Source organism: Medicago truncatula, chromosome 7 (assembly GCF_003473485.1).
Source record: "Medicago truncatula cultivar Jemalong A17 chromosome 7, MtrunA17r5.0-ANR, whole genome shotgun sequence".
In the NCBI taxonomy this organism is placed as follows: domain Eukaryota; kingdom Viridiplantae; phylum Streptophyta; class Magnoliopsida; order Fabales; family Fabaceae; genus Medicago; species Medicago truncatula.
The window spans coordinates 27,360,408-27,369,878 of record NC_053048.1 but is presented as its reverse complement, the minus strand read 5'-3'; the positions used below and the strand labels follow the sequence as shown (position 1 = coordinate 27,369,878).

General features: G+C 34.2%; 1 long non-coding RNA gene across 1 annotated transcript; it reads right to left on the bottom strand.

The window, feature by feature from the left end:
• Window positions 1-6,482: 6,482 nt before the first annotated feature.
• LOC120576806 (uncharacterized) lies at window positions 6,483-8,387 on the bottom strand. Its single transcript, XR_005642875.1, has 2 exons — window positions 7,940-8,387; window positions 6,483-7,711 (listed from the first exon to the last, which is right to left on the bottom strand). It is a non-coding gene; the product is annotated as an uncharacterized lncRNA (long non-coding RNA).
• Between the last annotated feature and the right edge of the window lie 1,084 nt (window positions 8,388-9,471).

Here is a 9,471-nt window from a genome sequence, read left to right as displayed (position 1 = left end):
TTGATATAAAATTACATTTAGTTACCCCAAATAATAAATATTGAGCTACCCCAAATAAATTTACTTTGCCGAAAATTAGTATAAATAAGAAATAAATTGCTACATGATTTTTTTTTTGAGGAATAAATTGCTACATGATTGACAAATATATTTATACTGGTTTGATTGATACTTTCAGTCTCAATAACAACTATAGGTAGATAATATTTCAATAACAATAGTCATAATCAAATTAAAAGGACAATAAGTTTTTCAAAATAACTTGTTTGTTTACATTAAAAAACATTAATAATCTATTTATTAAACAGTCAATTATGGATAAAATTTACTTCTTAAAATACGTTTTGCCCAAAAATTTTAAATATTTTTGTCAATTTTATTTCATTTGTTGTTGCTATGATTTACACTTCATATAAGTAAAAATTGTTGTGATTTTTTTTACATAATGGTTAAGTTTCGAATTAAATTTGTTTTTGTTATCTACGACACTCGCAATTTTTAAGTTAAATTCCCAAGATTTTATTTATTTTAGTCCTTAATTTATTGTTATAGAGATTAAATGCAAGACTAAAAACACATTTTTTTTTCTGTAAAATTTTAAAAAGCTGAGACAAAAATTGAATAAATTTTTTGTTAGGATCAAACTTAAAAAATTATAATCTATGGGATTAGAAATATATTTTATCCTTAAGTTTCATATGTTGATTTTAATTTTAATTTTATTTTTGGTCCCTGCGTAGAATTTTCGCTAACTTCGCAGCTGATGTTAATTATGGTTTATGTTGATGTATAGAAACAAGAGTTGGAAGTTGGTTTAAGGAAGAGGCTTGGGTATATGAAATTGGGTGCTTAAGCTTGAGGTTTTGGGATTTCGCTTGGAGCTTTAGAAGGTAATAAAAAATAAGCTATTTTGAGAAGTTAATTTTAGCTTAGCATTGTTTATGTTTGCAGGATGTTGGGGACACAAATTTAAGGAAGCAAGAGTAAGGTTAAGCTGTAAAAGTGTGTTAAATTGAAGCTTGGGCTGCCATAAGTGATCAAGTTGTTGCAGACATGATTTTAGCAGTGTTGTACATGCTTAGATTGCTGGTCTTGAGTTTTGGTCGAGATTGTTATGGCAAAAGCCATAAGTTGTTAGTTAAGCTGTTTTGGGACTTGGTGAAATTTAGAGAGCCTAAATGAACTCCTTGATCATGGAGAACAAGCCTCCTATGGAAAAATCAAGATAAGTTACGATTGCATGTATAGCACAAGTCTTCTTAGCTACATAAAAAAATTCTCTTGCAAGCATCTTCAAATTCTGACTCTTTGATATCCTATTAAACAAAGATGAACTTGTTAGAACCTCGTAGGTTCAAGCATGCAGATTAGTAAAAGAAAAAAGTTAATCATTTGGTCATAATGCAATGGTTAATGGTACAAACAAAGAAGATATACAATCATCACCGAGGAAATTACAAATGGTCATCAAGCACAAGACAAGTTGATAAGTTCATAGAAAGCAAGCAAATCTTTCGATCAACAAATGCATAATTTGTGCCGTAAAGTCCAAGTAATCGTTGTATAGTCGGTTGCATTCATCATAAGTTCAAATATCTGACCAAGCAATATCATGGATGATTGATTCAACAAAATATCAAAACAATCTTTTAGATTCAGTACCGAAGATCATGCGTCTAACTCTGATTTGAATTAGTAGCCATTAGATCTTTAAGTACACAGTAGGCGAATGTTTCAAGATGTTTTAAGATGTTTTATGCGATGTTTCAACGTCAAACACTAAGTAGGCGAATGTTCCGGTTAATGTTCCAACATCATGCAAACAAACATAAAATGAGCAAGAAAATAAAAAACAAAAAAGTAAAGAACACAATGAGTTTGTTGACCCAGTTCGGTGATAAACACACCTACTATGAGAGCTAGCCAAGAAGGAAATCCACTAGTTTCGTCCTTATTCTATAGCTCTCAACAAACTCCTCGTTTACACTAAAGACCTAAGACCTACCTGTCTAGACTTCAACTTAGGAACTCCTAAATTTGAGATCCCATCTCACTTTCCTATAGTCACAGCACCTATGATTATCAAACTAAAACATAAACAAACAGTGAAGTTACCTTCAAACAAACAGCTACAACCTTGCTTATAAGCTTTGGTGTAGCACACAAGATTTACAACTCAATACACAATCCTTAGCATGTATCACAAACAATACAAGAAAGGCTCACAATAATAAATAGTACTAAACTTACATCAACATGATACAAGAGTAGACACACATACGACTCAAAACCCTAAAGCTAGACTTTTTAGAATGACATCTTGAATTCTCAATTAGGTCTTGAAGTATTTCTTTTATACTGAAGCAACATGGGCCATTTAACCTGTTTGGGCTTCATAACAAAGTAGATCGTCCAGCTAATCTGCAAAACACGAATCAGTAACAAATAAGGAAAGTCCTAAGAAATAGGAACATCTTTCAGAACTTCCAATCACATCCAAATTTTCCCTAAAATATAATTGCTCCTTTGGGAATAAAAGTACAATTGATTATGTACAGATATGCGCGTAGCTTGGTCAGCAAGATAAGGAAATATGGTTTCCTTAAATAATATAACGCATGCGCATAAACAGACATGAAACAAGGCACACTGAATCTTGCCAGGATGTTGGAACATCGTATCCAACATCTTACGGAGATGCCTGAACCATGTTGAAACATTACATCTTACAACACAAACATGAATATTTGTTTTAACAACAATGCAGACAATACAAATATCCAACAGTTCTCTCAATGATCTTCATCTCAAAGAAATGACTTCAAAGACGAAAAGATACAATGAATACTTCTACTTTCGAATACGTATCCTTATGAGGACTATATCTCTTGTCATATTGACCAACTGTAATAATCTTGCTTTTATATATAAAGAGAAGCTACTCATGCAAGTATAGTTGTTGTTATCATTTCTAGTACGACAATCACCAAATCCTGCTATGTGAAGATCGACAACTACCGTAGGTACATTACTAAAAAAACAAAAATTAGTGATGGAAATTTAGTGAGGGAAAACATGAAATCCCTCTCTAATTCTGTCACTAAATTTTGTGACCAACAAATTTGTAAGAGATTTTATTTTTTCCATCACTAATTTCCCTCCATAATTTTACTTTTTCTAGTAGTGGTATACGATACGTCGGACTTAAAAGGTAAAACACTATGTTCTTTTTTAATAGAAATCGAGTAAAAGCCAAGTTCGTATTGTAATATATGCGCAAATCAACAACATAATATATGTCCCCCTTATGTCTACAGTTATTACATCACATATCAAATCTAACCAACTTTCTATCACCATAATATTACATATAAAACTTAAACTCATATCTGAATCATAATAACTAAATTTATAATCCATCCAAATATTTAATAGCTAATTTCCTTTTCTAGTTACCACAAAGGTTTTTTTTAATGACTAAAAGAAAGAAACAAGAAAAACTGAACATAAATCTCATGATCCGGCCAATTCTCAAAATTTCAAAAAATACTAAAAGGAAACAATAACTGTAATTGGGGCAACATAGAAACCAACAAGGGAACTTTCAAAACTTTTAGTAGTTTTTCTACGAGTTATATCAGGAGGAATGAGGCCTATAAAGGGTCATGCTAATTCTTGGACTATCCTACTAAAACAAGCCGAAAAATGGGTCGCAAATCATTTATAGAAATTCTACAACACTCAAACTACCGGCGTCTAGGGAAACAAGTTATACAAAATGGGTCGCAATGCATTTTACATTTCCTTTAAATTTATGCGTTTAAACTGTTACTCTTTCCTTTAATTTTGTCTTGCTTTTACTTGCAATCTAACTCGTCATGCTCTCTAAGTAACCTGACTGCATCTCGTGGCCTTTTTTCAAACTATCTTCGATTAAAACCTTTGCACGTCATTTCCTGAGATTTTTAGTTCGGTCTCGCTTGTAATAATCAGAACTAGCTCGTAGTTTTCCGAAAACACCGGTAAACAACTTGCTAACAAGTACCCAATACAGAAGGTAGTAAAACTGATGACTTAATACACGACATATCTTTAGTCATTCACGATACACCCTAGTCGTATTAGGATAAGTATAATTACCCACCTGAATCACTTCTAGAACTTATCTCTTAAGGAAAAAACATACTTCGTCTTTGTATAACACTGTGTTAGCTACTGGAATATGAAACAAATTATCCCATCTTTCTTAGTCTTGCATTAATATCTTAAATATGCACAGTCCCATACCTTAGGTCACATATGATTTCCAATTTGTGATAACGTTCTTTTCTGTACCTTCGTAACATTGAGTTTAAACTCTCTAACTAATATGTGTTCGGTATCTTCGATCCTGCTCCGAGTGCTATCTTCCTGCTCATATACCTGCAACTATACTTGACATTTTCGGATGGCACTTCGAGTCGAAAGTAAAATCCTCCAGATACAACCTTCATAATTGTCGCCTCGTACACAACTCTCTTCTAACTAAACCGATACTGCTAACCCCTTGAAGTAACTGAACCGATTAATTGGGTTATCATACCAGCGGTGATTCCAATTGCCTTAGACTTAATACAGCAAGACACGCTGTCACTATTTTATCACATTCTCTTAGACTGCTTCAACTTCTGTCACCCCTGGATTCTTATTTAAAGTATTTCTTAGCTTGACTCTTAAGATTCCTCATTACAGTTTGCCATATACTCAGTTCGTCTCTACATACTAATATTCCATAACTGCCTCATACCACGGTCCTAGCCTTCAACGTAATCCGTTCTTTATTCTTAGTTAATTTTCCGCTGCGCAACTTTGATTTATCAACTTACTTCATCCAGTACACTAGTTCAACTATACCGAAGAATTCCACGATTAACTTAACTTTGTTATGATTTCACAACCATCAAGCCGAAAATCACTCTATGACATGCTACTTATTTTCAATCTGATTACTACCATTTATCCAAACTCACTTCTCCTATGGTTCTAGAAGAATTAAGTCTTCCGACTTACATGCTAATAACAAGGAGGTTAACTTCATTCTACATGCTGCTTTGAAACACCAACTTATATCACCGAGGAGTCACTTCTAGTTATCGCATTTTCCTTTGGAGATATACTAATAACTTGACGGTTTGAGACTTAACTCCATCTAATCCATTCTTGTACGTAGTTGTATTCATACTTACGTTCTATTCTGGGACAGCCTCGGTTTCCACAATTCAGTCCAGTCAATATAGTCACTCTTTTGGATTTCAAAACAAATGTGCAAGCAGATCCATCGACTGAAAATATACAACTCCTTAACACTTTACTACATTCTCTTCTTCTTCATACTAGCGACAATTTCCGTAGAACAGGATTTCGAATAATCCCCAACAAAACTATCTGATTAATCCATAACACATCGATCTACTATATTCCCGCGTTAACTTATTTTCTAGTCTCTATTTCTCGACTTGGTCGAATAGTTACATCTTGCCTCTTACCATTGTTATAATCTCTTTCACATACTGCTAAGCTTGCACTTTTTAGTTCGACGACCTTTAATAACTTGCTCCGAAGGCAGGTAGTCTGACCCATTTCCATCACGTACATTTCTAAATTAAAGTTGGTTCCTTATTAACTTCTTGGGCTGAGAAAATATTTGAATTATATACCGAAGTATGCCCGGTCTCGTCCCAACTAAATATTTATCCTTTAGTATCCACAACTGCATAACATCTTCGTCTATCTCAAAATGATTACTTATTTCTCAGCTAATTTACTTAATCGCCCAGACATCAAAATCTTGTCTGTTTCGAGCGTTCGAGTCCTTAGTTCCTTACATAATCTACCTTCATTGAGAGCTTATATATTCCCTCAATCATATGGTGACTTCCTCATTCCAAGTTTCTCTTTCTATTATGCAATCTTGAATCTGCGCATAGGATTGTAGCTTTACTCTCCACCTTATTCCTGCTTCTCAACTACGGCTTCCGTTAAAGCTTTAAAATCAATCCTTAAAGATTTATGAGTCTCTTACTTTTCCATAAGTGAAGTACAGTTTTCCCACATGTCCAACAATGTTAGGGTACTCCTTCTTAATCTTAACATTCTCTCTGTGTTCCGAAATAATCTTCGTATTCAACTCCACAGATTACCCGCCACCATTTGGCGTTGTGTACTCCTTCACCAAAATTCGTCTTGGTTCTGACACCCTGATCCTTCTTCATACGCTTCATTCCTCCTAGGTCCTTTTCAGCTCTCAAACAACTATTCTAACTGCCATAAACTAGATTGAGTTTATCAGGCTCAACTAGATATGACATTTATAATAAATATCTGGAACCCAATGGTCCCACTACATTCGTTGATTTCTAATGATCCAGGACACGATCTGAATCAACCAGACTCTGATACCAAATGTAACATCCATACTAAATTTATCTAAAATATTTAGCATGTGTGTTAAACTTAATACTGGATACATTAAAATTACAGCATAATTTCTTTTCAATGACTATATACCTTACAAGTTTATACATCTGATAAAATATCAACTGCCAAATACATATATCTAATAAGTATTCGAATACATAAAATATCTAGAATTGGTACGAAACGAGTTATTGACGATAATCCATTCACCTGCATATCTGCCTCCTCTTGATACGAGCAACCTGATAATCTGTAAAATAAAATGAAAGGATTGGGATGAGGCATGATGTCTCAGTGAGTTCCACCTATCCTAGGTTGTAGGCAATCTCGGGGAAAACCTATGATTGCCATCTGACTAAGCTCAACCTGTTTGGGTTTATACAGTTCTGTTCTACATAACTGAACGATCAAGGAAAAACTAGGATTGTTACGGTGCTCTATCATAAGTCTGCTCTGATGCATAAACATATTTGTATTCTGTTTTCATATTAATGTTATAAGCTAAGTGTTGAACAAACAATTTTTATCTGGATTGATTTTACTGAATGGATCCTGAGTGGAGTAACGTCGGTCACCATCCCACTGCTATCCGATGAAAACTCCTATCTGAGGCTAATCACCGGAATTCCTCTGACTACGTGTGGTTTACCATCTATGATAAACCCATCCATCAGAACCTGCTGAGGGACACGAAATATTTATTATTACATTATCTGTATGTGTGTGTGTCTATATATATATATATATATATGTACGAGTCATCATGAAGGTTCCCTGATGGGTTGACCTATCCTAACATAGTCTGGTGCTTACCTGAGCCACAACTTGTCGACATGTATATATAAGTATCTGGATATAAATTTTGTAGCATATATCTAATATGTTCTAATATCTTGGTTGTACTAAATTCGATTATTTAAATCAAGTCTCATACTAAGTCCCCCATTTCCTTAATGTTAGAATCTACCCGCGTTACTAATGATTCTTCATGAGAACACTCTTTTAATATATCGTATTAATCATGTGTTAAATCTTGATTCACTCTTAAAAGATCCATAAAATGTTGAAATGATCCGTGGAATGAAATTTAAAATCTTTAAAAGCAAAACTAGTGTTTCATAAAGTGATTTATGCTAAATGTAAGGTTGGTATAAATCACTATCATTGGGTAACCTATTACCAAGGTCAGAAGTGATTTTTGGGCACCAGAAGCTTCTGGTAATTGATTACCATCAGTAGGTAATTTATTACCTACCTGCAAAAATCACATTTTCAGCATTCGGAATCACTTTTTCGCAAATAATTATCCCAAACAGCTTATTTCAATATCAAGGCATTAGAAATCATTAATTTTAAACATGGTTAACACATTACATTACAAAGGGGAAGCTAATTTTATCATGTATAATGCATACTTCGTAGTTTTCTCACAAAACTCACACAAACACACCCATGCTGAAGTGCTAAACTAACAAGAAATCACCTCTAAATTTGAGTATGATGATAAGTTCGGCTTATGCGAACTCCACTTAATATTTCTCTTCTGCATCTCCTCGCCTATTCATACTTCAAAAATCTGCATCAGACCCCATACTTCAAAGTTGCCTCCAGAACTTAATACTGAACCAAAACTCATGAAACTGGTACCAAAATGTCGAAAATTTCGTTAGCTATCAATAGCAACAACAACCACTTGTACGGCGAGCAAGGTGTCTTTTTTTGTATCTAGGCCTTCCTATTGGTGGTGATCCTCGGCGATTGTTGCTTTGGGATCCGGTTCATACCCGTATTAGAAATAGATTGTTTGGGTGGAAGAGTTGATTTCTTTCTTTTGGTGGTTTTTTGATCCTTCTTAAGTATGTCCTGACTTCTCTGCTTGTATATGCTCTTTCCTTCTCCAAAGCTTTGTCAAGTACAATCTCTTCTATCAAATCTTTATTTAATTAAAAGAAATTTGGGGAGGGAGTGAGGATAATAGGAAAATTTCTTGCATTGGTTGGAAAAATGTTTGTTTAGGAAAGGAGTCTAGAGGGTTGGGGTTAGGAAAATGCAGGAGTTTAACACTGCTTTGCTAGGAAAATGGTGTTCGAGGTTGTTAGTAGATAGAGGAGGTTTGTGGTATAGGGTGCTAGTAACTCGTTATGGTGAGAAGGCAGGGAGGTTGCCAGTTGGGGGTCGGAGTGGTTCTTTGTGGTGGAGGGAGGTTGCGAAAATTCGTGATGGCATAGTTGTAGATGGAGGAGGATGGTTTGAGGAGAGTATTGAGAGGAGGGTTGGTAATGGGGTAGATACTATTTTCTGGACGGATTCGTGGTTAGGTGGAGTTCCACTTTGAGTGAAGTTTAGGCGCCTGTTCGACTTGACTTATAATAAGTTGAGCACAGTTGCAGATATGTGTGGTTTGGGGTCGAAGGAAGGAGGGCTGGGTTGGCAGTTGCGCCTTCGATAGGCATGGGAGGAGGGATTGTTAAGTGAGTGTATGAGTTTACTTCACGTTATTTCGTTACGGTCTAATTCTACGGATCAATGGCAGTGGAGTTATGATCTTTTTGGCGGTTACTCGGTTAGGAAAATTTCGTGTCTCACTCAAACTCATCGCTCAAATAAGAGTTGAAGAGTGTATTGTGGCCTTATCATTAATTACTTCCTAAAATATATTTAAAGAAAATTCTAATAATTAATATCAAGCTATACATAATCATTTTTTTTTTATATATAAAACACACTCAGATAAAAAAAATTATAATAATTGCAAGGAAATTACAACAGAGAAATGTATCCCAACCAAGTTGGCATTCTATCTTCTTCACAATCATCTACAACCCCTTTAAAAAAATATTATAAATAAATAAAAATTAATGAAAAAAATAAACTAGAATATAATGTGGTGGAGTAGACTAAAAAATAATTACAAACAGTTTTTCAATAAGAGTATTAGCAAATATATTTATATGGTTGATAGAATAAAATAAAATTATTTAAATGGTAAAAAAAATTCGTTGAAAACATCAAAAA